Raw genomic sequence first — 27,479 nt, 5'->3', positions numbered from 1 at the left:
ATTGCGGTAAAGATACGTAAGTGATGCTCTCATATTCGAATCGATCAAAATATGTTACAGTACCACTGACACATATCATCTACGTTATCGGCACCATAAACAACCTGCCATTCTTGTACCTTAACGATTTTTAAAAAAATTCTGTTTTGCTGTTGGATAAGCTGTACTATATAGTTTGTAATTTTATATAAAATTTGTTTGAGTACAGAAACCCTTTAGCGTGAAAATGTGTGCATCGTAGTCTTAAAGGGCACTCTCCCATTGACTAAGAGAATGCCCAGCTAGTAATGAAGAATGAATAAATATAATGTCTATGGGTGTGGTACTGTTCCCCTGCACCATGGTTGCAAAAATTCAGTCTGTTTCAGATCATATGAATTTAGATCTTCCAACATCCTTTTTCTTGCGCAGTCACATAAAAAATTAATACTGAAATCACCACATATCGCAGTCACATAAAAAATTAATACTGAAACCACCACATATAACTATGTTTTAGTACTTCCTGTAACGTATACCAAGAACTCTCTATAGCTTGAGCGGATGTGCTCTGAAGTCAGAATTAGGGGACCCGTAAATAAGAAAAATTATAAGTATTTTTTCAGTTAATTCATCTGCCCCAGCACAACGTTTAAATACCTGCTCAGTGCAGTGTCTTGATACGTCTACGGACCGTCTTTTACGTACATGGCCACTCCCCACTCCACAAAGAACACGTTTGAAAACCGGCAGCTAATCAGTATCCTGGTAAAGGAAGCCTCTCAAATGTCAAATGATTTAAGTGGTGCTCTGATATACCAATAGTCAGAGGCAACATCTATAAGCAGTTCACAAACTTTTTTTCTAATCCATCTTATATCTTGACGAAACATGCCAATTATTTCCCTACTTGGATGCCTGACCTTCTCTGAAGGTGATTCCCTAGACAGAGGCACTGACTTTAAGCAGGGACACCTATAAGCTGACTTCAATCTAAAAAAGCTGCAGCTCTGATTCAAAATACTAAAGGGATTTTTCCATGAGTGATGCCACCACCGCCCACTACACTGTTAACTATAAGCTTTGCCAACTCCCCTCCCATACCTATTGAGGTACAACACAAATTCTTCAAACACTAGTAGACATGTCACTAATCGCAGTAGACATTGAACACAGTAGAAAAGAAAAAAAAAGAAATAAAGAAAATCGATATATTTTGATGTACATGTACATACAGAAAAATTATTAAAATTTTGAAGAATTTGATGACTTATTCAGTAGAAAGTGCTTCACAAATTGAGCAAGTCAGTAACTTGTGGCCCTTAACGTAAGCAGTAATTCGCCTTGACATTGAGCCGGCCGGAGTGGCGGAGCGGTTCTAGGCGCTACAGTCTGGAACCGCGCGACCGCTACGGTCGCAGGTTCGAATCCTGCCTCTGGCATGGATGTATGTGACGTGCTTAGGTTAGTTAGGTTTAAGTAGTTCTAAGTTCTAGGGGACTGATGACCTCAGATGTTAAGTCCCATAGTGCTCAGAGCCATCTGAACCATTTTGGACATTGACAGAGTTGTTGGATGTCTTCGTGAGAGATATCTTGAAAAATTCTGTCCAATTCACGCTTTAGATTGTCAAAACCCGATCTGATTGCGGGAAGAGATCAGAGTTTAATGTCCCGTCAAAACGAGTTCATTAGAGAAGGAGCCAAGGCACGGAGTGGGGAAGGACAAAGAAGGAAATCGGCCGGCCTCTTTCGAAGAAACCATTCCGGCATTTGCCTTAAGCTATTCAGGGAAATAACGGAAAACCTAAGTCAGGATAGCCGGAGGAAGGTTTGAACCCTTGTCCTCCCAAAAAGCGAGTCCACCGCGCTACCTAGCTCGATGGAGCTGGTTGGATGGCCCTGCCTGTAACACTCGAGGCGTACTCAAGTCTGGGGGATCCGGCTGCATTGCTGGACAAGGTAGGGTATCTCAAGCACTGAGACAAGCACTAGAATCTCTCGCCGTGTGAGGACGGGCATTATCTCGCGGTAATGTGAGCCAAGGCTGGCTTGCCATGTAGGGCAACAGAAAGGGCTTTGAATGTCATCGATGTACCGCTGTGTTGTAAGAATGCCTTGTATGATAAGCAAAGGGATCCCACGTGAAAATGACCTTCAGTCTTGGTTGTCGGGATGTATCTAGCGGGCGACGGTGAGGTTGGTATCCAGCTGCTGTCCTTACTGGAGTAGAATTGTTTTCAGTGGCGATTCCCTCTTCGAAATGAGCCCCATGAGATGCGCAGAAGTGTCTGCAGACGCCCCATACGGTTCGACATCCAGGGATGATCGTCTAGGGTACCATTTCTTTTCAAAGCAGGACCCCTCTGATTTACATCCGCGGCACCCTTGTACATTGACGATACTCTACACCTCCTGTTGCGCTGCATGGCGAATTGTACTGGGCTTACAGTTCAATAAGATAATGCCCATCCTTACACGACGAGAGTTTCTATTGTTTGTCTTACTGCTTACGAAACCCTACATTGGCCAGCAATGTCGCCGGATCTCTTCCCAGTTGAGGACGTTAGAAGCTTTATGGGTAGGGCCCTCCCGCCATCTCGCCGGTTTGACAGAATCTCGCACGGTATTCCTCAGGAGGGCGTCCAACAACTCTGTTATGCAGTGCCAAGGCGAATAACTGCTTGCATAAGGGCCAGAGATGGACCAACGTTCTATTGACTTGCTCAGTTAGTGAAACTGTTTCTCTTCAATAAATCCTCTATTTTTTCTGAAACTTTAACTACTCACATAAAAATGTTTTGCATTACCTCGGTTCCGAGAGTTCCGGAACCGGTACGGAAAATTGGAATAGAGGACAACATAAACATCATTTCTGCCCTTTTCATTGCTCATGAAAACCACACATTACATATTGTACCGCAATACAGTGAGACCTTCTGAGGTGGTGGTCCAGATTGCTCTACACACCGGTACCTCTAATACCCAGTAGCACATCCTCTTGCATTGAAGCGTGCCTGTATTTGTCGTGGCATATTATCCACAAGTTCATCAAGGCACTGTAGGTCCAGTTGTGCTACTCCTAAACAGCGATTCGGCGTAGATCCCCCAGAGTGGTTGGTGGGTCACATCGTCCATAAACAGCCCCTTTCAATCCATCCCAAGCATGTCGAAAGGGTTCGTGTCTGGAGAACATGCTGGCCACTCTAGTCGAGCGATGTCGTTATCCTGAAGGAAGTCATTCACGAGATGTGCACTATGGGGCCGCGAATTGTCGTCCACGAAGACAATATGCTGCCAATATGGTTGCACTATCGGTCGTTCACGTATCGTACAGCCATTACGGCACAATAACGGCACCTTCCATGACCACCAGCCGCGTACATCGGCCCTATATGTCACCCAAAAACAAGGCAACCTCCACCTTGCTGTACTCGCTGGTCAGTGTGTCTAAGGCGTTCAGCCTCACCTGCTTGCCTCCAAACATGTCTCCGAAGATTGTGTGGCTGAAGGCATATGCGACACTCATCGGTGAAGAGAGAATGATGCCAATCCTGAGCGGCCCATTCGGCATGTTGTTGGGCCAACCCGTACCGCGCTGCACGGAGCCGTTGTTGCAAAGATGGACCTCGCCATGGACGTCGGGATTGAAGTTGCGCATCATGCAGCCTATTGCACACAGTTTGAGTCGTAACACGACGTCCTGTAGCTGCACATAAAGCGTTATTCAACATGGTGGCATTGCTGTCAGGTTTCCTCCGAGCCATAATCCGTAGGTAGCTCTCATCCACTGCAGTAGTAGCCCTTGGGCGGCCTGAGGGAGGCATGTCATTGACAGTTCCTGCCTCTCTGTACCTCCTCCATGTCCGAACAACATCGCTTTGGTTGACGCCGAGACGCCTGGACATTTCCCTTGTTGACAGCCCTTCCTGGCACAAAGTAACAATGCGGACGCGATCGAACAGCGTTATTGACCGTCTAGTCGTGATTGATCTACAGACAACACAAGCCGAGTACCTCCTTACTGGTGGAATGCCTGGAACTGATCGCCTATCGGACCCCTTCCGTCTAATAAGGGCTGCTCACGCATTTTTGTTTACATCTTTGGGCGGTTTTAGTGACATCTCGGAACAGTCAAAGGGACTGTGTCTTGATACAACATCCACAGTTAACGTCTGTCTTCAGGAGTTCTAGGAACCGGGGTGATGGAAAACTTTTTTTGGTGTGTGTATTTGTTTGTGTGTTCACGTACATCACATCTACCAATTACCGTTCCATTCAGATAATTTCTTTTGTAAAGCTTCGGTTATTTTCCATTTTATTTTGTCGTGGAATAAGTTACAATTAATATACCTTATATATTATATACTACTTCACTACAGTTAGCTGAAAATACATCTTTGGCTTAGTTGACTTTTCAAAAAAATGGTTCAAATGGCTCTGAGCACTAAGGGACTTAACATCTGTGGTCATCAGTCCCCTAGAATTTAGAGCTACTTAAACCTAACTAACCTAAGGACATCACACACATCCATGCCCGAGGCAGGATTCGAACCTGCGACCGTTGCAGTGACGCGGTTCCGGACTGAGTGTCTACAACCGCATGTCCACCACGGCCGGCTTGACTTTTCAGATGACAAGTTAAACAACAAGCGTTTCGGCGTTTTATTGTCTTTGCGTAACACAGATTGTTGCACAGGCAGGTTAGTTTCACTGAATTGCATTTCATTGTGGTTGGTCGATAATTCATTACCTGTTTTAATTGAAATTTGATCTGACATATTCGGTGTTGACTGATCTGGGACCTCATTTCGTTTATTAGGTACATGATTTGATATTCCACCGAAATGAGTAAGTATTAGATTTAACATTTCCGACATTTAATTTTATACATCTGACGTTTGTCTGTCTTCATTGAATATCTCATTACAAATTTATGAAGGCCCTAGCATATTTTAGGGCATATTTCATTACGTAAAGCAGTTACTTCACTACGCAAGGTAGACATTTCATTACGCATTTCACATGACATTTTAGTTGTTGTATGAGAAGACAATTGATCTGACATTTGCTTTAGCTAAACTGAATCGTTGCGTGATATTTGTATCCTACACTTGGCTAGTTATGGGCCTAGAAGTAGAATTCGTTACAATGTTAACTGCAAGGTTAACTTCTACATTTTGAGCTTGCCAATCAGTTTCATGCGATGAAGCGTTCGTATTATCTACAGCAGGCTCATCCAAAAATTGCGCCCGGCGGGCGCGCCCGCGCCCCGTGGGCGCAATGCAGTGTAGTTCAGCGCCCCGTCCGCGACCGTGTGTCGCTAGTGTCGCCATACGAGCGAGAGAGAGGGAGAGAGAGAGAGAGAGAGAGAGTGAGAGAGAGAGCAGTGGAGCGAGTGAGACCGCACAGCACTGCTCTGAGCAGGACTGTCCCGCGGTCAGATCTAACGTAAACAAAATATTCTATTTTAGAATTAATTTTATGTAAGGGATATAGAGTCTCATTCTTACTGTTAGTAGTTACAAGTAAGTATTTTTTGTTATACTTCGTGCTACAATTTTTGTATCCCTTTTCAGAGTTTAGAAATCGGATCCATAGTTTGCTGTTTTGTACGTAATAATTTAAACTGACCAAGTTTGAAAATTTATTAAAATAGAATTAATGTTATAAAGCTCTTTAATTCTTACAGTCAACATTGTTAAAGAAGACAATTAACATTTTACACGTTTTTCTTTTTCGAGGAAACGATTTTGTCTAGGCTTGGTACAATATTCCGTGAGACTGCTAACCTCAAAGAATTGGTCAAATTTTTATCGCCAAGGAATGAACGGTTCTTAGTTTTAGCAAGTTTTAAATGAGAGAAAAAGCGCTCACAAATATACGTGGAACCAAACATTGATAGAACTTTGGCCGCGTGCTCGTGCAAAAGAGGATATTTCTCTCGTGGAAGACAGCTGTAAAAGTCATCCAAAGTTTTACACATAAGAAAGCAGTCCTTCAGGCGGATATGGCACTGTAGGTCAATCAGCTCTAGTTGAAGCACTTGTGAGACGTCCTCTGCCCGAAAGGAAAACGGGCGAACAAATATATCTATCGGCTGGCGTTCGGGCGGTCCGCACTGCCAGCTAAGCGGCACGGCCCGGCCATTGCAGCAACATACGAATTCGCCCGGGGTGCTGGCCGCGGGCGATCGCGGGCGCTAGCGCCCCAGGGGCACAGTTTGGACGAGCCTGATCTACAGCTATGTCATCAAACTCTTTCTCGTCAGCAATGGATTCAGTATTATGTTGGCTTGCTGGATCATTGGCAATTGATTTTCCAGTCTTTTACACATATCTTAAGTAAGTGAATTCACTTTTCCAAATAATTTGTTTCAGTGGGTAACAATGTTCTCGTAATACAATATGGCTGAGCCAAAACATTGAAATATCGCCGCCTCATTACGCGCTCCTGTGACTTGAGCTCCTTCGTCTTGTACGTCACATTACATACTATTATCAACCTTTTTATAATGAAATTATTTATTCTCTTATTTTAAGCCAGTTGTTAATGAGTAATGACGGCAGTGACACAACTCTCTATATAAGATATTCTAGTAGACCGTTTTACCCTTACCTGATATGATACGATCAGCAGAGTCAGCTATTTTTTTTTCTTTTCCGGACTATAATTGTTCTGGTTTCACTCCAATTACTGTTTTATTCTCCTTGTTTCCTTTTCTCACTCGCTCGTTCTATCATCAAATTTTTCCAACGCTTTGCATTTCCCATTGGCGAATGAAACGAAGACAGCTTACTAGAATTAAATGCAACGACACACAATATACACAAAATAATTCCCTATTTCATAAACGTCGTGACTATGGAGTCAGTTTTGATGCATCCCTTGCAAAGATAGATTGTTATTTGTTCACTGACGAGGTTTGTTACATGAGCTGCAATGGATGAAGAAATGAGTGTGTCAATTTTAAAATGAGACACGTTGGCTACGAGCTCCCACTGTAGCTGATTATTCGCTCATTACCTTTCCTTTTTACGTAACAACGCGATGAGTGCAAACGTAGGATTCGCTGCTAGATGAGAATAAGGTGGGTGACCTGCGACAGTGCAATTAAATATGTTGCAGTGTACAACAAGAAAATTGAACTTCGACTTTAAAGCTAATCAGACTTTTTCTCAGTCATCTGTCTTCTGCCTGGCGTGATGCGGCCCGCCACAAGTTTTATGTGCCTGCCTTTTCAGCTCAGAATAACACTTGCAAACCTACGTCCCCAAGTATTTACTGCATTTGTCCCGATCTCTGTCTTCCTTTTACCGCCTACAGCTCGCTGTGGTACCATGGATGTTATTCCCTGATGTGTTAACGATGCACTATCATCCTGCCCTTCTTCTTGTCAGCGTTTTCCATATTCCTTTCCCCGCCGATTCTGCGAAGAACCTCCTCATTCTTCACCTTATCAGTCCATTCTTCTGTAGCAATACCTCTCAAATGTTTCCCCACAGTCCACGTTTCACTACCATACAATGTCATGGTCCAAACGTACATGCTCCGCAATTTCTTTCTCAAATTAAGGCCTATGTTTGATACTAGTAAACTTTGCTTGGCCAGGAATGCCTTCTGTAGTGCTAGTCTGGCCGGCCGAAGTGGCCGTGCGGTTAAAGGCGCTGCAGTCTCGAACCGCAAGACCGCTACGGTCGCAGGTTCGAATCCTGCTTCGGGCATGGATGTTTGTGATGTCCTTAGGTTAGTTAGGTTTAACTAGTTCTAAGTTCTAGGGGACTAATGACCTAAGCAGTTGAGTCCCATAATGCTCAGAGCCATTTGAACCATTTGATTTGAACCAAGTGCTAGTCTGCTTTTCATGTCCTTCTGGCTCCGTCCGTCCTGTATTATTTTGCTGCCTATGCAGATGCTACTTTTCATCACTTTCGTCTTTCTTCGCTTTAAATCTATATTCTGTACTCATTAGACTGTTGGAGGGTTCAGTGTGTCTTTCAGTTCTTCTTCACTTTCAAAGATGATAGCAATGTAATCAACGAACTTATTATTGACTAAAAATCATCAGAGTGCATGTCCTTAAATACATGAAGCAATTAATCATGTAATAGTACAAACGTGGCGCGTTTCATCACGTCATCGAACTTACACCTCACAGAATGGTTCAAATCGTTCAAATGGCTCTGAACACTATGGGACTTAACAGCTTTGGTCATCAGTCCCCTAGAACTTAGAACTACTTAAACCTAACTAACCTAAAGACATAACACACATCCATGCCCGAGGCAGGATTCGAACCTGCGACCGTAGCAGTCGCGCGGTTCCGGACTGCGCGCCTAGAACCGCGAGACCACTGCGGCCGGCACGCCTCACAGCTGAAAGGTAAAGCTGAAATATAAAATCCGACCATACATGCAATCGTTGATACACGTCAGGTATGTGAAATATAAGCTTATAATCTGCCAGAGCCGGCCGAAGTGGCCGAGCGATTCTAGGCGCTAACCGAGCGACCGCTACTGTCGCAGGTTCGAATCCTGCCTCAGGCATGGATGTGTGCCATGTCCTTAGGTTAGTTAGGTTTAATTAGTTCTAAGTTCTAGGTGACTGATGACCTCAGAAGTTAAGTCCCATAGTGCTCAGAGCCATTTGAACCATTTTAATCTGCCAGAATTAGCAATTAAGTTAAGAGTAACAACATGTACTTATTTTTAAAACAGGGGAAGAAAGAAAGATTCTGAAGGATTCGCTTCTGTTTCGTATGTTTAAAGGAAAGAAAAAGTTTGGAATTGCGGTAAAGATACGTAAGTGATGCTCTCATATTCGAATCGATCAAAATATGTTACAGTACCACTGACTGGGCCCCTCTTTCCCGTTCCACTAGAAAATGACGCAAGGGAAGAATGATCGTCGGAAAACCTCTGTACTAGCTTTAATTTCTCGAATTATCTTGTCGTGGGCCATTCGCGAAATGTATGTAGGAGGAAGGAGTATCTTGTCCAACTCCTCCCGCTTGTACTGTAAAAAGGGTTATTCGTGAAAATGAACTATGTTACACTGAATATGTTCATGATGGCGAAAGACTGTTGTGTCAAGAATATGGCGGCGCGAGTTCTCGCGGCACGTCACTTCAGCGCCTCATCGCCACGGTACCAGCTGTACCAGCTGCCCGTCACAGCTTTTCAAGACAGCTTCACCTGTGTAGTCGACAGCAGCGTCTACAGTTAGCTGTTCTACACACTGGGTGAGCTGCTATTTTGTTAGTTTCGCACTCTTTTTGTATCATGGTTGTGTGTACCGGAACTAACGAGATTAGTTACCGTTGTTTGCGAGTGAAAAACTCAGTGAACTCATAATGTGACTAATTAGTTGGGAATTTAATGAGTAATATACGTCGATGTGGATTAGAAAAATGGCAGCTCAGGCACCGTAATAGTTTAGTTCATTTGTGGAGGAAAACACTAAAGCATTGAACAAGGAATTGGAAGACACGTTAATAAGCTCACAGGAAGATCTAAAAGGTGAATTGAACTCGAAGTAAAACTATTAAAGTACGTGTGGGTGATACGAAAGCAGAATTGGAAGCTACCATTAAGGCTCAAGAAGATGCTATTCTTAAAAAGCTAGAAGAGAGTATCTACCAAATATTAGAAGCTAACAGTACCGAGTTGGCGGTGATTAAATTGCGGAAAGAAGCGTTTGAAGAGGAGTTAATGTGTGTAGTTAACGTGCACGGCAAAAAATTACTTTTGTGGGGGAAGAATTGAATGATTTTCCTAGCAAAGTACAAACAGACGTTACGTCTTAGTGTGATTTAGTGGGGATGAAGTAAAAAGCTTAGACAAGCAAATTTCAAGTACATAGGAGCAGGTTGCAATATTATTGAGTGAAATTTTGAGTCCCCAAGCGAATTTAACTGGCTTGGAGCAGAGATTACAGGGGTTCGTACAGCAAAAAGTACAGCGTACAGTTGAATCTACTAGTTAGGAACCACCAAAATAGAAATTAGAACTATCGAGACTAACAACAATGCTGGTGTACCTCGTGGTTTTTTTATTTTAAGTTTTTAATTTTTTTTTAGAGTAGCCAGATAGGAAACGGAATAAATTTCTCTAAACAGTTTCGAAAGTTCAAGAAAGTTCAAACCGAATGGGGACGTGAATCCAGCACATTTTTGGGGCTTTTCTCTAGATCATTACCAAATAGATGGAAGGACTCCACAAAGATAGATTTCATGGTTAGTTATTTGAATGCTGATGCAGCAGAATGGGGAACTACCCATTCTGAAGATTTCAAGTCGTGTAAGGATTTTCAAGAATGTTTCAACCACTCAAAATAAGTTAATACTCGAGTTACTTGACCTAATGCATTGTAATAATTCTTGGGATAGTTATAAGAAGTACATAGAGTGGCGTCTCACATTTAGATATCCAAATTAGAAGGACCACTCTTAGAAAACTGTTAATACGTCGATTTCCACATTACATGCGTAAAAAAAAATTAGTGTAGAGGCTGGATAACTGCCAATGATTTACTCATTTTTGTGGAGGGGTTAGATACTCTCAATAAAGAACGTAATGAAAATGTTGACGATTGTAACCAAAATAAGGGTGATTAGGATAGTAGACGGTTTCTGGATTTATCTTCAAGGAAAAGAGACGTATTTCTGTCCCGCCAACAACAGACGTAATAAGCCTAGCACAACTAGCAATAACAGTATACACTCACAAGTATTAGTACCCATCCATAATAATACTGTTGATCCAGACCCATGCCAGGAAATGGGAGTATAAATGTTGACAGGGTTAGGGAACATATATCCCCAGGAAAATATGCACACTTCGCAAATTCGGTGGATTCATGCCCCCCGGAGGTCCGAGTTAATGGCTTTCTTATTTCTTCTTTCGTTTTCTCCGAAGCCATTCCTTCCCTTACACTATTCTATATTCTGTACGTCTCACTAATTTGTCTTATTAAATTACTAAATTTCACCCTTGTTTGTAAAAGCATGAATATAGCACTCCATGCTGAGCCCTCGCCTGTGGTTGATTGGGAGGTCGTTCCAAGGCGTGGCGGGCAGAGAAAGACGTCACCGGCGGCTGATCAGAAAGCCTCCCCGGTGCGTCTGACAAACAGGTTTGAGGTGCTGTCTCTGGCTGAGCCAGATGCAGCTGCCTGCCCTGTTTCAGAGGATGATTCTCAGCCTTCAAAGTCCGGGCGATTGTAGAGGGTGGATTTATTGGTAGTTGGGAGCTCCAATGTTAGGCGCGTAATGGGGCTCCTTAGGATTATGGCGGCTAAGGAGGGGAATGAATCCAATGTGCACTCCGTGTGAATTCCGGGTGGAGTCATTCCTGATGTGGAAAGGGTCCTTCCGGATGCCATGAAGAGTGCAGGGTGCAGCCAGCTGCAGGTGGTGGCACATGTCGGCACCGACTGCGGACCTTTGGTGCAGAGTCGGGTGGAGGGTCTGAATCAGAGGCTCAGATGGTTTTGCGACCGTGCTGGCTGCAGATTCCTTGACTTGCGCCATAGGGTGGTGGGGTTTCGGGTTCCGCTGAATAGGTCAGGAGTTCAATACACTCAGCTGGCGGCTACACGGGTAGCGGAGGCTGTGTGGCGTGGACTGGGCGGTTTTTTAGGTTAGAAGGCCTCGGGAAAGTACGGGGTGGGCTGCAATCTCAAAGGGTGCATGGCAAATACAGGACGTGTTTGGATTAAGGAATAGTCGGAATTGTAGTGAAAGGGTACAGTACCGCTCGACATTGAAAATAAGTACAACTTACTTCATCATTTTTGTCAGAACAACACATTTTTTTTGTAAAATAACTCAATTTCAATTAATACAGCGAAGCCGGATACCAGTGTAGAAATGATTGACAACTTATTTATTTAATTGATCACATGTGCACTCCCACAAAGTAAATCCCTACATCCAGTTTGGTGAGATCTGTGAAATGAATGAATGTATGGTCGTCTGCTAACCGCAGATAGTGAATGTGAATATATGATCATCTTTGAGTCGATCCTTTGGACACCTTTGGTGGGACCAAAGAGATGAAATTTACCTGAGCTTTGAGCGCCTAAAATGTGGCTGACCAATACGATAACAAGGTGCTTCCCCCACCTCGACAGAGATGGGAGATGACCTGGAGAATGGCCATGTTTCAGCACTCTGCTGCTGGATCTTGTGCTGTTAAGACCTGTTTTAGTTGTGCTCCGTAGTGACGAAAGAGTGGAGACATGGTATGCATGTGGAATATTTAAGAGTAGTTTGAAATATTAATTTCTCTAATTCAGGAACTTTTGTGGGGAGAATTAAATGTCAGGCAGGTAATATTAATGGGATTGTAGTAATCTTCAGAAGTGACCAACGTTCACAATGAAACCACGTGTAGCAATAAGTTGAAATACTTCCGTGTGCTTAAGTTAAGCTGAATTACTAGCGTGTGTACAATAAGTTGAAATATTTAAGGAATAGCGTGTGTACCATAAGTTGAAATATTTAAGAAATGGCGTGTGCAGGACTTGAAATTAGAGACGAGTACTTCCACGTGGTGAGTACTGTGTGAGTCTCAAACTGGGTATGAGGCAAAGGATAAAGAGAAGTACTCGTCCATGGTATCAGTTGAGGACTCGCGTGTGTGATGAATATGTTCTTAATATTACTTTGCGTGATATGATTCCGTGTGACGCTTGATTCAAACTCTGAGAGAGAAGCAAGGTGAGTCGGCCGTCTATCCAGCAACGCCACTTGGCTTGCATTGCACAGGAAGACGTGCAAATATCTCCAGAGTTCATAGTAGGAATGTAGAATTACAAAGTGGGGCAGTGTCGTGTGAAACTGGGATAAATACTAATTGAAGTGGGAAAGCTGAAAGTGATAGTGTTGTGACTATTTAGTGTATTGTATTGCACGTTTTAGTGTGATGTAAGTCATGTAATTTGGGTATGTGTGGTTTGCATGGGAGAGTAGCGAGGTAGTTTCAAAAGATTAGTGGGTTATGCTTATTCCTTCAGTACCGCTCGGTCTGGAGGAAAGTTTAGTGATGATGATTGTGAGAGTCGAAGTGTGAGGTATAATAAAAGATCCACCATCCTATCCAGAAAGTGCACTGTAGTGTTAAAAATAATTACGAGACCATAATATAGAGATTCACCATTGTAAAGCCATGCCCACTGGGCGGAATTTCTCATGTGTTATTGTTGTAGGTTGTAGAATTTGTGTGTTTAGGTTAGAGAATTTATCAGAATAAATAAGATAGTGAAAAGAAAAAGGTTGGTGGACTTTTCCTTCGAATTGTATGTTGTCATAATGTCCCGAATTTATAATGTCTGCGCCATTCATATTCTGTGCGGTGGCCACGTGTTGACAAAAGCCGTTAAATAAAAGACGAAAAGAAGTGCGTAGTGTACAGTCAGAGTTCTGTAAATTGCTGATAGTCAGATGCGTGTTTCCGTTGCGTATTAATCATATAGGAGGATAACTTGTAACTTAAGTGTGAGTACTAGAGTTCATGTTACTCGATAAATAAGAATGAATCCATTCGCTTGGCAGACCACTCATCTTGCAGGCCTGACTGATTGATGCCACAGTATGAGCAAGGCATGTGGGTGCCTCTCAGTAGTTGTAAATTGTTATAGTTGTGCTGGGAAAGTCCCTGAGCTTGAAGCGCTAATAGAAAGCACAGAAGCTGAAATCGTTATAGGTACAGAAAGCTGGCTAAAGCCTGAAATAAGTTCTGCAGTAATTTTTACGAAGTCTCAGGTGGTGTTCGGGAAAGATAGATTAGGCAGAATTGGTGGTGGAGTGTTTGTGTCTGTCAGTAGTGGTTTATCTTGTAGTGAAGTCGAAGTAGATACTCCGTGCGAATTGGTATGGGTGGAGGTTATACTTAAAAGCCGAACTAAGTTGATAATTGGCTCCTTCTACCGACCCCAGACTCTAATGATATAGTCGCTGAACAGTTCAGAGAAAATTTGAGTCTCGTAACAAGTAAATACCCCACTCATGCGGTTATAGTTGGTGGGGACTTCAACCTTCCCTCGATATGTTGGCAAAAATACTTGTTCACAACCGGTGGTAGGCAGAAAACATCTTCCGAGATTGTCTTAAATGCTTTCTCCGAAAATTATTTCCAGTAGTTAGTCCACGAACCCACGCGAATTCTAACTGGTTGCGAAAACACACTTGACCTCTTAGCCACAAACAATCCAGAGCTAGTAGAGAGCATCATGACTGATACAGGAATTAGTGATCACAAGGTCGTTGTAGCTAGGCTCAATACCGTTTCTTCCAAATCCACCAGAAACAAACGCAAAATAATTTTATTTAAAAAAGCGGATAAAGTGTCACTAGAAGCCTTCCTAAGAGACAATCTCCATTCCTTCCGAACTGACTATGCAAATGTAGACAAGATGTGGCTCAAATTCAAAGATATAGTAGCAACAGCAATTGAGAGATTCATACCTCATAAATTGGTAAGAGATGGAACTGATCCCCATGGTACACAAGACAGGTCCGAAAGCTGTTGCAGAGGCAACGGAAAAAGCATGCGAAGTTCAGAAGAACACTAAATCCCGAAGATTGGCTAAAATTTACAGACGCGCGAAATTTGGTACGGACTTCAATGCGAGATGCCTTTAATAGGTTCCACCACGAAACATTGTCTCGAAATTTGGTAGAAAATCCCGAAGAAATTGTGATCGTATGTAAAGTACACAAGCGGCAAGACGCAGTCAATACCTTAGCTGCGCAATGCCTATGGTACTGTTACCGACGACTGTGCCGCTAAAGCGGAGTTATTGAACGCAGTTTTCCGATATTCCTTCACCAGGGAAGATGAATGGAATATTCCTGAATTTGAAACACGAACAGCTGCTAGCATGACTTTCTTAGAGGTAGATATCTTAGGGGTTGCGAAGCAACTCAAATCGCTTGATACGGGCAAGTCTTCAGGTCCAGATTTTATACCGATTAGGTTCCTTTCAGATTACGCTGATACAATAGCTCCCTACGTAGCAATCACATACAACCGCTCGCTCACCGATAGATCTGTACCTACAGATTGGAAAATTGCGCAGGTCGCACCAGTGTTTAAGAAGGGTAGTAGGAGTAATCCATCGAACTACAGACCTATATCATTGACGTCGGTTTGCAGTAGGGTTTTGGAGCATATACTGTATTCAAACATTATGGATCACCTCGAAGGGGACGATCTATTGATACGTAATCATAAAATATCGTTCTTGTGCAACGCAGCTAGCTCTTTATTCGCACGAAGTAATGGCCACTATCGACAGGGAAACTCAAGTTCATTCCGTATTTCTAGATTTCCGGAAAGCTTTTGACACCGTCCCTCACAAGCGACTTCTAATCAAGCTGTGGGTCTATGGGGTATCGTCTCAGTTGTGCGACTGGATTCGTGATTTCCTGTCAGGAAGGTCCCAGTTCGTCGTAATAGACGGCAAATCATCGAGCAAAACTGAAGTAGTGATATCAGGTGTTCCCCAGGGAAGCGTCCTGGGACCTCTGCTGTTACTGATCTATGTAAATGACCTGGGTGACAATCTGAGCAGTTCTCTTACGTTGTTCGCAGATGATGCTGTAATTTACCGTCTAGTAAGGTCATCCGAAGACCAGTATCAGTTGGAAAGCGATTTAGAAAAGATTGCTGTATGGTGTGGCAGGTGGCAGTTGACGCTAAATAACGAAAAGTGTGAGGTGATCCACATGAGTTCCAAAAGAAATTCGTTGGAATTCGATTACTCGATAAATAGTACAATTCTCAAGGCTGTCAATTCAAATAAGTACCTGGGTGTTAAAACTACGAACAACTTCAGTTGGAAAGACCACATAGATAATATTGTGGAGAAGGCGAGCCAAAGACTGCGTTTCATTGGCAGGACACTTAGAAGATGCAACAAGTCCACTAAAGAGACACCTTACGCTACACTCGTTCGTCCTCTGTTAGAATATTGCTGCGCGGTGTGGGATCCATACCAGGTGAGATTGACGGAGAACATCGAAAGGGTGCAAAAAAGGGCAGCTCGTTTTGTATTATCACGTAATAGGGGAGAGAGTGTGGCAGATACGATACGCGAGTTGGGATGGAAGTCATTAATGCAAAGACGTTTTTCGTCGCGGCATGATATATTTACGAAATTTCCGTCACCAACTTTCTCTTCCGAATACGAAAATATTCCTACATAGGTAGAAATGATCATCAATATAAAATAAGAGAAATCAGAGCTCGAACAGAAAGGTTTAGGTGTTGGTTTTTCCCGCCGCTGTTCGGGAATGGAATGGTAGAGAGATAGTATGATTGTGGTTCGATGAACCCTCTGCCAAGCACTTAAATGTGAATTGCAGAGTAATCATGTAGATGTAGATGTAGATGTTGCTGTACAGATAACTGGAATTATAAATATTTTTCAATTACCGTATTAATAATTGTATGTTACAGGGAAAGATACATGCGTATGGTATCTAATGATGTCTATGTACATTATTAGTATGACTGGGATTTAATATTTATTTAAGAGGAAAAATACAAAACGGTAGGGTTGCGATTCGTTTTATACGGGCGGTTATTTACGGGTAGTCCATAGAGACGAGAATAGACGGACCGACTTCTGACGACGACGGTAGATGATTCACTAACTTTTTTTTTTTCACCTGTGACGATATGACTTGGACGAGTGGACGTCGCGGCATACATGATAGTGTATGACATCAGTACGCTACATGTTAGGTATGTCACTCGTTGTGGGGCAAGATAATGGGGAAAGCCCATGCGTGAAATGAAATATGAAGTGAGTATAAGATAAGGGTACAGGAACAATTAGAAGAGACATTAAGAGTGAAGGGATGGAAACGGTAGGAGATATCGTTCTCGCGGTCAGTAGCTATCATAGTGCCTTAGATTACCACCAAATGCATTATGGCAGCCCAGGTGAGAGTCATCCACAGCACAATATTGCTCTAGCGGCCTGCGTCCGTACCTTTTTCAAGAAAAGAGGAAACGTGATTCTCCCGAGCAGGTGAAACACTCTCGGGGATGAAGTAACTGAGAAAATCGTTGAATCGACGTGGTTGTACGGTTGTCTGTTCCAGTGCCCCATATTCAGCAATGTTGCAGTGTGTTACAAAACACTTGTGCCGTCACCAGCATTCTGCTCCGTTGTCACATACGTAACTGATAGCCGCTTTCCTTGCTTTACCTCTGAACGCGCTCAGTTATGAGGCGTGGACGTCCATCACCCTATCGTCTACAAGGCATACGACCGTTCTTACACCACATCCCAAAGACGCAACGTCAACAGACGAGATTCTACGGTTTTTCCAAGACATTGGTTCCCAGGTGCCGTGACATAATGAATCTACCCCTTATCATAGTCGCTTACATGAATGTTTATTTCCTCATTTGAGGCATATATCGTCGTTACTATCTTTCCTCACTCGTTTCTCCTCCGCTCATCTACATTCCCCACAGCCTCTCGTGCGCGAATTGCCACGGTGCTGTGTTCTTTCTTCTTTCGTTTCACCCTCTTTGGGGTACGCTGGATCAATCATTTCTTTGTGCGTTGTTCTTTCCTTAGGGGCCAGTATTTCTTCATTCTTTCTTATCTTCTTCTCCTCTCTTCTTCCGAGATGAAGGGTTTTGACTTTTGTGTGGATTTGTCTTGGAACCTTATGTTTTCATCTTTATTAATTAATTTAGCAGTTCGATCAATAAGTGAATTTTCTGAAATCTTTAATTCCACTAGATCTTTCTCAGTTTCTTTAAACTAGTTGGGCTTCGTTTTTCGTTTACGGAAGAAGTCAAAGATTTGTTTAGTTAATCTGTTGGAATTCATTCTGAGAAGATGACCATAAAAATTTATTCTCCTTTTTCGCATAGAATCTGAAAGTTTTTCAATTTTCTTGTAGAGAGTTTCATTTTTGATGTACATAATCTTATTGTCTTGAAATTTTGGCCCAATGATTTTTCTTAAAATTTTTCTTTCCTTTAGCTCAAGTTTCTCCATTTGGCCTTTGAAATTCATGTTAAGTGTTTCTGCTACATACAGTGCTTCTGGCTTAATCACTGTCTTGTAATGTGTAATTTTGGACCCCCATGAAAGGGATCTTTTGTTGTATGTATTTTTTGTTAGATGGAAGGCCAATTCAATTTTATGCTTTGTTCATTCTCGCAATGGTAACAATATTTCGGCTCATCAGTGTAAATACATGTGCTCAGACAGCACAGGGTCAACTTTTATTTTCGCTGCAGGCATCCTTAACTGATGCTTCACTGGAGTGAAGTGCGGGATTGTCTGCCCTCGGGGTGTGTACCGGCGTGTGAAGTGACAGCGGACGCCCGCAACAGGTGTATCAAAGCGGCAGTTAGAATTCCGCGTGCATGACGCGCTGCCTGGGGAGCCATCTCCCGTCTCGAGTACACGATGCGGCCGTCACGCGACCTCACGTGCGTGACGTGCTAGCTGCACGGCAGCCCCGTGTCCACGTCCAGCCAGCCCACGCAACCGACTTCACGCTGTCAACGCCGAGCACCGTGCCAGCTGCATCTTGCAGGCCGTAGCCTCTTTCTTTCGCGCCTCGACAACCTGCATTTCGAAACAACGCCTGGTTGCCACCGTACCGTACTTACAGCGACTGCATTAAATATAATTAAATTCCCGATGCAGCTTCTGTATATAGTAGCTCTTCTTAATTTCCAAAAATACAAAGGCATACGGAGTGTTTTTGGCTATACACAAGACACAAATCATTTTCAATGGTCCGCAGCCCGTGTTCGTGCGGTAGCGTTCTCGCTTCCCGCGCCCGGGTTCCCGGGTTCGAATCCCGGCGGCGTCCGGGATTTTTTCTGCCGCATGGTGACTGGATGTTGTGTGATGTCCTTAGGTTAGTTAAGTGTGGCGTGCATACTATAAGACCTTCGGTACACACACCATCAGATTATTTGACTTGTCGCTCTAACGAAGTAGGCGAGTGTCAGCAATATGTCTCTCGGTCTTATCGTGGCGTGTTTATCTTTTGCCGTTAGGTCAGACGATAGAAATGCCACTTGCATGCTTAGAGTAGCAGATTGACGGTGACCAACTTTAAACAGAACTTGATTAATTTTCACACACATTTATTAAAATAAAAACAAGCATTAAAATAACTTAACTTGGTTCTGAATGCTATTTACTGTGGACAATCTGAAGTTCTTTTGGTCTTGGTACGTTAATCGTATTCTCACGTATCTCAGATACTTGACAAAGTGTCTATACATTTCTCTTCACGGCTATGTACAGGAATATGATAATCTTATTAGGTGCAGACTGAAACTTGACTATACACTGGTACAGACTAATGCAGACAATTGCAAACTAATGCCGACTGACTAATCGGAGGTCTGTATCTTGTTATAATACCTCGCGCGTTCAGGTATCACTGCGCGAGTGTGATCTGTGAGGAGAAAAGGTTCTACGTTAGCAGCAATCTCATTGGCTGCGTTACGTGTTAATACGCGGATCGGTGGAAGCAGAATTTGGTCCGTCTCTAAGACAGCGCCATCTTGTAGTGCGGAGACGGACGAGCGCTGCGCCTGCGCCATTGTGCTTAGCGGGGCGGGCTCTATTGGGAAAGTTGTGTACGCACTGACTACGCGGGACTATGTACACAACATTTGGTTTAAGTAGTTCTAAGTTCTAGGGGACTGATGACCATAGATGTTAAGTCCCATAGTGCTCAGAGCCAGCCAGTCATTTTCAATGATGAACAACCTGCTAAACAACCTGCTAAAAGTGTAGGAAAGCACGTTCCCTTCGTCAGATACTTGACAAACTTTCGGGGGCACATGAGTAAATCATTATTGATTATATGAAAACTTTCTATAAGCTATTTTTGATGTTTACTCCACCATCTTTCCAGCTTGCATCCGGGATAGTATTATTTCTTCTTCCCTGATTTCCGCTCATAAACTTGCAGCCATCTTCAAGGTGAGTCGCTGCAGAATAAAGGGAGGTTCTGGTGGAAGGACACGAAAAATGGCTAAAGTTTAGAATTTTTTCATGCAAGGAATGTTCTCATTAAAATGACGGCTTTATTCACACATGCGTTCATTAAAAAATCTCATAACAAAGTGCAGTCATTGTCAAAGTATGCCTCGCGCTGCGTCCTGGTCTGCTTGTACAGATTTGTGGCCACTTCTGAAACCCATAAAAAGTTGTTAAATGAGAATTATTTAGGGTGGGGGGAGTGATCACGATCGGTTTTGAAAAATACCTCAAAAAAGGCAGTTATTTGAAAAACATGTCAATTTTGTGGCACGTTTTCTAAGTTCAAATGTTTCTTTAAACTGCGAATACAAAAGAAATCTCTCACTTAGGTTGCCTGAATTTCATTGTCTCTCAATTTAAAAAAATGAAATGTATCGGTTAATCTGTTAAGGCTCTAGAGCGCTTCGCGCGGTGAAAAATGTTGTTTCGAGAAAAATGCGTTTAGAGTTTGGAGTAAAAAAAAAAAAACTTTATTTCAAAACTTGTGGTTAATCTGCGATCCCAGGACTACAGAGGCATCCTTCCTCTTCCTCAAACATGCCCGGGCTTTCAATTTGGAGCTGTATTTTTTCAGTCTGAGCTCTTTTAACAATCTGAGATATTCCTTGCTCCGCTTCAGCTTCACGTTTCCTTTCAGATACCTGCACGAAGTTTCTGCTGTTATTCCCTGACAGGTTCGTGGTCTTCAGGATAGATGAATAACCTTCGATGACTATATCTGCAGCTATATATGCTGCAATGTCAACAGATTTTTTTGTCCCGCAATGAAGAGGTTTCGGTACCAGCTTCCAAATGTACGCACTGAAGCTCTCGTTCTTATTTTGCGTGATGGCATACGTGCATCTTTGAATGAAATCTTTCTTGGACAGAAATTCGTATAATGGTCGAATCTTCTCTTGAACTAATTCATCAAGCGCCCACAGCTGCCTATATTTCGGTTGTCACACGGTTCCATTCGACACGTTGTAACTTCCAAAACGCTTCCACAAACAAAAAATCATTTTGCAGACATAATCTGTGTACTTCAGGGATGGAAATTTCGTAAGAAATCCATTTTTCAGCGGCCTCGACTAGAGCGTGTCCTTAAATCACTTTACACATTACTGTGGAGTAAGCATTGTTGCATCAGAGATAACACTATCGGCAGCAACAGCGTCAGTCATAGATAAAAATTTATGCGTTTGAGAGTGAAACAAAGCAAGCACAGAGTCAGTACATCCACAGTGTGGTTGATTACCAAAATGGATAGCCTTTGTTAGAATGGCAGGCGGTGAAGCCTCAGAACAATAATTCCACTGAGAGTGCTGGTGTGAAATGAATGGTTTCCATGATTTGTCGACTTTGAGCAGCTTATCTAGTACATCCCACAGCTTTCTATTCCCCTGCATCCCAATACTACGATGCCGTGGTCAGTATCTTGACTTTCGCGTGAACCACGGGATGACTAATGGGAATGCAACATTTAGCCACATTAGATTTCTTGGACTGTAGAAGGCGGATGTGTCCTTGATGTTCGATGCGCCGTTCTTGTACAGTGCCTATTGTTTGTGCTACCTACCTTTTACCACACTGACAAGGATGTCACATAGACCCGTCTTTCGTAAACGTGGATCATCTTTCTCACGTTCCAGAGGGCCTGCCGTCTTGGTCTATGGAGAAAGATCACGTCTATTTCACACTTCTTTATTATTCTCGCAGTTTCTGAAGAAACATTTGCCACATATGGCTGAAAGGCCGTTAGCTTCGCATCTCTTTCTTCTTGCTCTTCCTGTGGCTGATCTGACGTTTCCTCTCGAAGAGCATTCTTTCAAAAAATGTGTGTGAATTCCTAAAGGACCAAACTGTTGAGCTCACAGTACTTAAACTAACTTATGCCAAGAACAACATACACACCCATCCCCAAGGGAGGACTCGAAACTGTTAGTTACAATATCTTACTATACTGAATTTAAAAGATGTTTAAATATTTCCGACAAACTCTTAAAATCATGAGAGAAAATACACTTCTAAATAAAGAAAATATTACGACTGCTATGCAAACCTCTATCCCTTCACACATTAAAAAAAACTAACTGTGGACCTTTAGTGACTGTCATTCACACCTCATATTGAGCCAAGGGTTTTTTCTCTGACACCAATTGTAACAACTATTACGGCTTCTGACACCCAAATGTAACAGTTGTGTTACTAAATGTGACCTTCTGTCACTCAATGTAACTGGGTTTTCTCTTTTGATGCTGTCAGTTGTCAGGATGAGCATTCTAAAGCATTCTGTCAGGGTGAAAATATTAAATAAATTAACTTTTCTCTCTTACAACATGTGGGCAGGGTGGGTTCTTCCTTGGCTCGGGTATGAGGTCGAATGAAACATCATTCTTACATAAGTTAACTTTTATTGAAAGTTTCGTACAACTGTATCTTACTGGGACGTTCTGGTTCGGAGAGCGGCAGCCGTGTCGTTTGCGTAGCCTTCTGCTGCGACAGCGGCGGCGGCGGCGGCGGCGGCGGCGTCTGATTACGCGTAGCGGTGTGTATCTCGTGTCGCCGTCTCGCCCAGCTGACCGGAGACGCGCAGCGCGAGGTGGCCCGTTTAATTATTGCGAGCGACGTCGTGCATCGGATGGTGATACCTTGAATGTGGCGTCCCAGTGTTTCTCTTCTCTAAGCGGCCGCGTGTGTTGTGCGTCGACCAGCGGAGCGGCGCGGCGGGGCAAGGCCAGTGTCCCGAACTCGAACCACGGACTCCCGCTTGCCAGTCTTCGGCTGTCAGGTCTTTATCCCAGCTCACAGGTGACTGCTGAGGTGAGGCCGTCTCCTTCCCGTCCTCACGAGTCACCCGGGTACGTAAAAATCAGATTTCCAATACCTTTTAACTTCTGTCTTCTGGCGCCGCGGCTGCTGCTTGCTATTCCATTACAGCGGCGGACTTGGTGCGACTGTGCATGATGTAGTCTCTTCTTGCATGACGGTCTTCAGCACCGAAACTGACTGAAAACTACTGCTGCTCTTCTTTTCTTCCTTCGTCTCCGTCTTCGTCTTCATCCCCGTCTTCATCTGTCTTCCTCTGTCTTCATCTGTCTTCATCTGTCTTCCTCTGTCTTCATCTGTCTTCCTCTGTCTTCATCTGTCTTCCTCTGTCTTCATCTGTCTTCAACTGTCGGGCCCACCGCGTCTCGCGTATTTATTCACTTCAGTTCACTGGGGGTGAACGACTTCACGGCCATTGCCTGTTCTGTCACGTTGAAAAGCTTCTCGAAGAATCTTCTTGACCTGGGTCGTTGGCTCTTGGAATATAGGCGGAGGCCTCTGATCGCATGTGACGACTGAGAAACACGTGAGCCGGTCATTGCTTCTTCCGTCACGTTGAAAGGCTTCTCGAAGAATCTTCTTAACGTCGGTCATTGGCTCTTGGAATGTAGGCGAGGGCCTTTGCTCATGCGACAACTTAGAAACACGTGAGCCGGTCGGGCGATGCCCTGACGGCTGAATCGACAGCGCCCGCTTATGTGGAACTCGCTGACTCCACGGTCATTGTTTCTTCTGTTCTGCCCGCTGAATGCCAGTATGTAACTCTCTAAACTAAACCAAGTTTTCCATTTATATTCTACTTTCTTAGTTCACTTTGATTTCACTAATTTATTTACTTAATTAACACTCAACATTCCTCCACCCTTCGGAGAAATTCGCCCTCGAATTTACCACTCAACATTCCTCCACTCTTCACACGGAAAAAGCACAAGCACTGAAAACTCTCGACTTAGAAGATTGCACACGCTTCACATTAAGTACGTGGAAAATACTTTATAACTTTACAAAAGCACTGTACGGTCATGAATCACATAGTTCTTACATAAATGGTTGTAATAAGTGTAACAAATCTTGATGACAATGAATAAACTAAAAACAGATTTTGCACTTAGAAAATTAGATAGCAACAGCTGTTTAATCTACCCTATACTAATGCAAGAATATCTATTCTACAGTATTGTTTATTTTAACAAGAGACTGTTTAGTAAAGAATGAAGTACAATAAACAAAATTAATACACTAATGCTCAAAAGTAACTGCTGAAGTACACCAGTTAAGAGTGTGGTATCCAGTTAACAGGGATTTGATGAAGTGGTATATTATTATTTGGCTTATTTTTTCGTCTTAAATAACAGGAAACTGTACAAAGCAGAAACACCAACACAAAGGTTCCAGATATACCCGTTCCTAGCATTATAATTTTAGTTTTGTGTTCACCTTTTAATTTTAAGACATGTTGCATCATAACATTGGCATCAATTTTGCCTTGCTGTGAGTTTATGAACATATCTAATGACTTCAGAAGGGAACTGTCAAGGGAGTCATTGAGGTAGGATAGGTTTTGTGTAGGAAATGCTTGCATGGCGTTGTCTGAAAAAAGCAAACATGGTTATAGACCTACGAACCTAGTAAAAACAAAAATAAAGAAAAGAAGGAATACATTGTTAACTACAAGATCTACATGTTTCTACGTTCAACTTTTCTTTCTTAAAAAATAAACCATTATAATTTATTAATTATTTACATTTGTATACTGTCCATAGTCTACTAAGATTCAACTAGGACATTCGCACCCTTGAACGAAGATTGTAAGGTGCCATGTCTGTATGTTGTGCTGGCGTGGCCACTCTTTTTCCTTGTCGGGTACTTCCTCCACCCTTCGGAAAAGCAGACACTATTGTTGAAGGAATTACATCTGGAGCGCCCTTAAAAGGTTTTAAACGACTTGCATGGACAATGGTAGTTCGGGTGGGCAGTTGCAATTTAACGTTGACTGGTGACGTGATCTCAATAATTTGATAAGGACCTCTGTAGTTTGTTACAAATTTCTTCGTTTTTCCTTTAGCTATGTAAGGAGTTGAAAGCATAACCCACTGACCGATTTTGTAATTTGGATATTTAGCTTGGGTATTACCTAATCTTTCCTGTCGTTCCAAAGCCTTTGTATTAGATTTTTGAACCTTTTTCCATACCTCCTTCATCATTCGACTGAAATCTCTTACTGTTTCTCCGACTTTTCCGTTTTTCTGCCTGATTACATCAAAAGGGGACGGCATTTTTTTTCCATAGACCACTTCATAAGGTGACATGCCAGTTGCTTCATGCGTTTTGGCGTTGTATACCGACACGATTATTGGTAAATACGTATCCCAATTAGAATGTTGTTCGTTAATATAATAACTAAGCATCTTGCCAATTGTCCGATGAACTCTTTCTGTGCGCCCGTTGCACTGAGGGTGTAACGGAGTTGTGCGTAATTTGCGTATTTTTAGTAAGTGGCATAGCTGTTTCATTAATTCAGATATAAAATTAGATCCCTGATCTGTGATAATAGCTTCAGGTACTCCAAATTTAAGTATCCAGTTGTTAACTAAAGCTTGGGCAACTGTATTTGCTTGCTGATCTGGGAGACTCACCATAGCTAGATAGCGTGAAAAGTGATCGATAATTGTAAGGACATACTTATTACCAGCAGGTGTTTTATGAAATGGCCCGTAGAGATCGACTCCGCAGATTTGAAATGGACATGAAGCCTCGGGGAGCCTCTGTAAGGGTATTTTTGAACGAGAAAGTTCAGCTCGTTGTGCGCACGCAATGCAATTACGAACGTACTGCGCAACATCCTGCTTTCTGGTTTGCCACCAAAATCGCTCTGCTACACGTCTTTCGGTTGTCCGCTGTCCACCGTGTCCTGCAAGGATATGATCGTGGGCCTCAGCCATTATTTCTTGTCTAAGGTGTAGGGGAACAACAATTCGCGGTCCAAGTTTTGTTTTACGGCATAATACACCATCTTCAAAGCAAAATTGTTTTTGAGTTGCGTATTTTTTACATTCTGTATCCTCATCTTGTGCCTTCCTCCAGTCCTCAGTATCTCGGCCTGTTGCTTCCAAAAGTGCTATTTTCCGACTTAGGCAATCTGCATTCGTGTGTTTTTTGCCTGGTTTATGGATAACTTCGAAATCCATTTCGGAAAGACATAGGGCCCAACGGGTAAGACGACTAGATGGATCCTTTAATCCAAGCAACCATTTTAAAGCTGCGTGGTCTGTAATAACCTTGAATTTTCTACCATACAAGTAACATTTAAAGTATTTGATACCATAAATAACACTTAACAATTCTTTCTCCGTTGTGGAATAATTTCTTTCTGCCGTTGTTAGTTGTCTCGAAGCATAGGCTATGGGGTGTTCCGTGCCATTAATATTCTGACTCAAAACAACTCCTACTGAATGACCACTTGCGTCACAGGATAAAATAAATTCTTTATTGTAATCTGGGTAGGCTAATACAGGACTGTGTGTTAACTTATCTTTAAGGGTTTGAAATGCAGATTCACAATCTTCAGACCAATGAAATTTTGCACCCTTTTTCAATAATTGGGTTAAGGGTCGGGCAATTTCAGCAAAATTTTGAACATATTTTCGGTAATACGATGCGAGACCAATGAAACTTTGTACCTCCTTAACGCGTCGTGGTGTTGGGAAGTCCTTAACTGCCGAAATTAATCGGGGATCTGTTTTAATTCCTTTTTCACTAATGACATGCCCTAGGTATGTAACCTCTGTCAATGCAAAAGTACATTTTTCCATATTTAATGTTAATTTAGCTTTTCTAAGTCTCTGAAAAACATTACGCAGACGCACAGCATGTTCATTAATGTCTCTGGAGAATACAATAATATCGTCTAGATATACACAACATTGCTGAGTTTTGAGTCCTCGGAATACTCCATCGAGTAGTCTTTGAAAAGTTGCTGGTGCATTTTTCAAACCGAAAGGCATTCTTTTAAATTGCCAGTGGCCTCCAGGGGTAGAAAATGCTGTTTTATGCCTATCTTCAGGAGCAACTTCCAATTGATGATATCCACTACGTAGATCGATTGTTGAAAAGTATTTACTGTTACCCAAACTGTCAATGATATCTGTAATGTTTGGAAGAGGATAAACATCTGAGATAGTTTGTTTGTTAAGGTGTCTGTAGTCACAACAAAATCTATATCGTTTCGTACCGTCGGGAGACGTCTTTGGAATAATTACGATATTTGAATTATAAGGCGAATCAGAATATTCTGTAATTCCATCTTTTAGATGCTGCTCTATAAATTCATCCAGTACTGGCTGTAAGTGATGCGCAACTCTATAAGGCTTCCTATAAACTGGGGGGCTATTTCCTGTTGGGATCCTATGCTGTGTGATGTCTGTTGCTGGCAATGGACCTTCTGCATTAAATAAATCTTGGAACTCAACTAAAACTGCTTCTATCGTGTCTCTATCATTTCCTTTCAAATGCTCAATCTTCTGGTGCAATGCGGTTTTATAGGCGTCTGGTTTCTGACCATCATTAATATCTGACCAAATGAAATCTTCTTCTTCAAAAGTACTGACTGTAGCTACTAATATTCCCTTATGCAACTCTTTGTCCTCC

Source organism: Schistocerca piceifrons, chromosome 5, assembly GCF_021461385.2.
Source record: "Schistocerca piceifrons isolate TAMUIC-IGC-003096 chromosome 5, iqSchPice1.1, whole genome shotgun sequence".
NCBI lineage: Eukaryota > Metazoa > Arthropoda > Insecta > Orthoptera > Acrididae > Schistocerca > Schistocerca piceifrons.
This window is presented reverse-complemented; position numbering follows the sequence as displayed.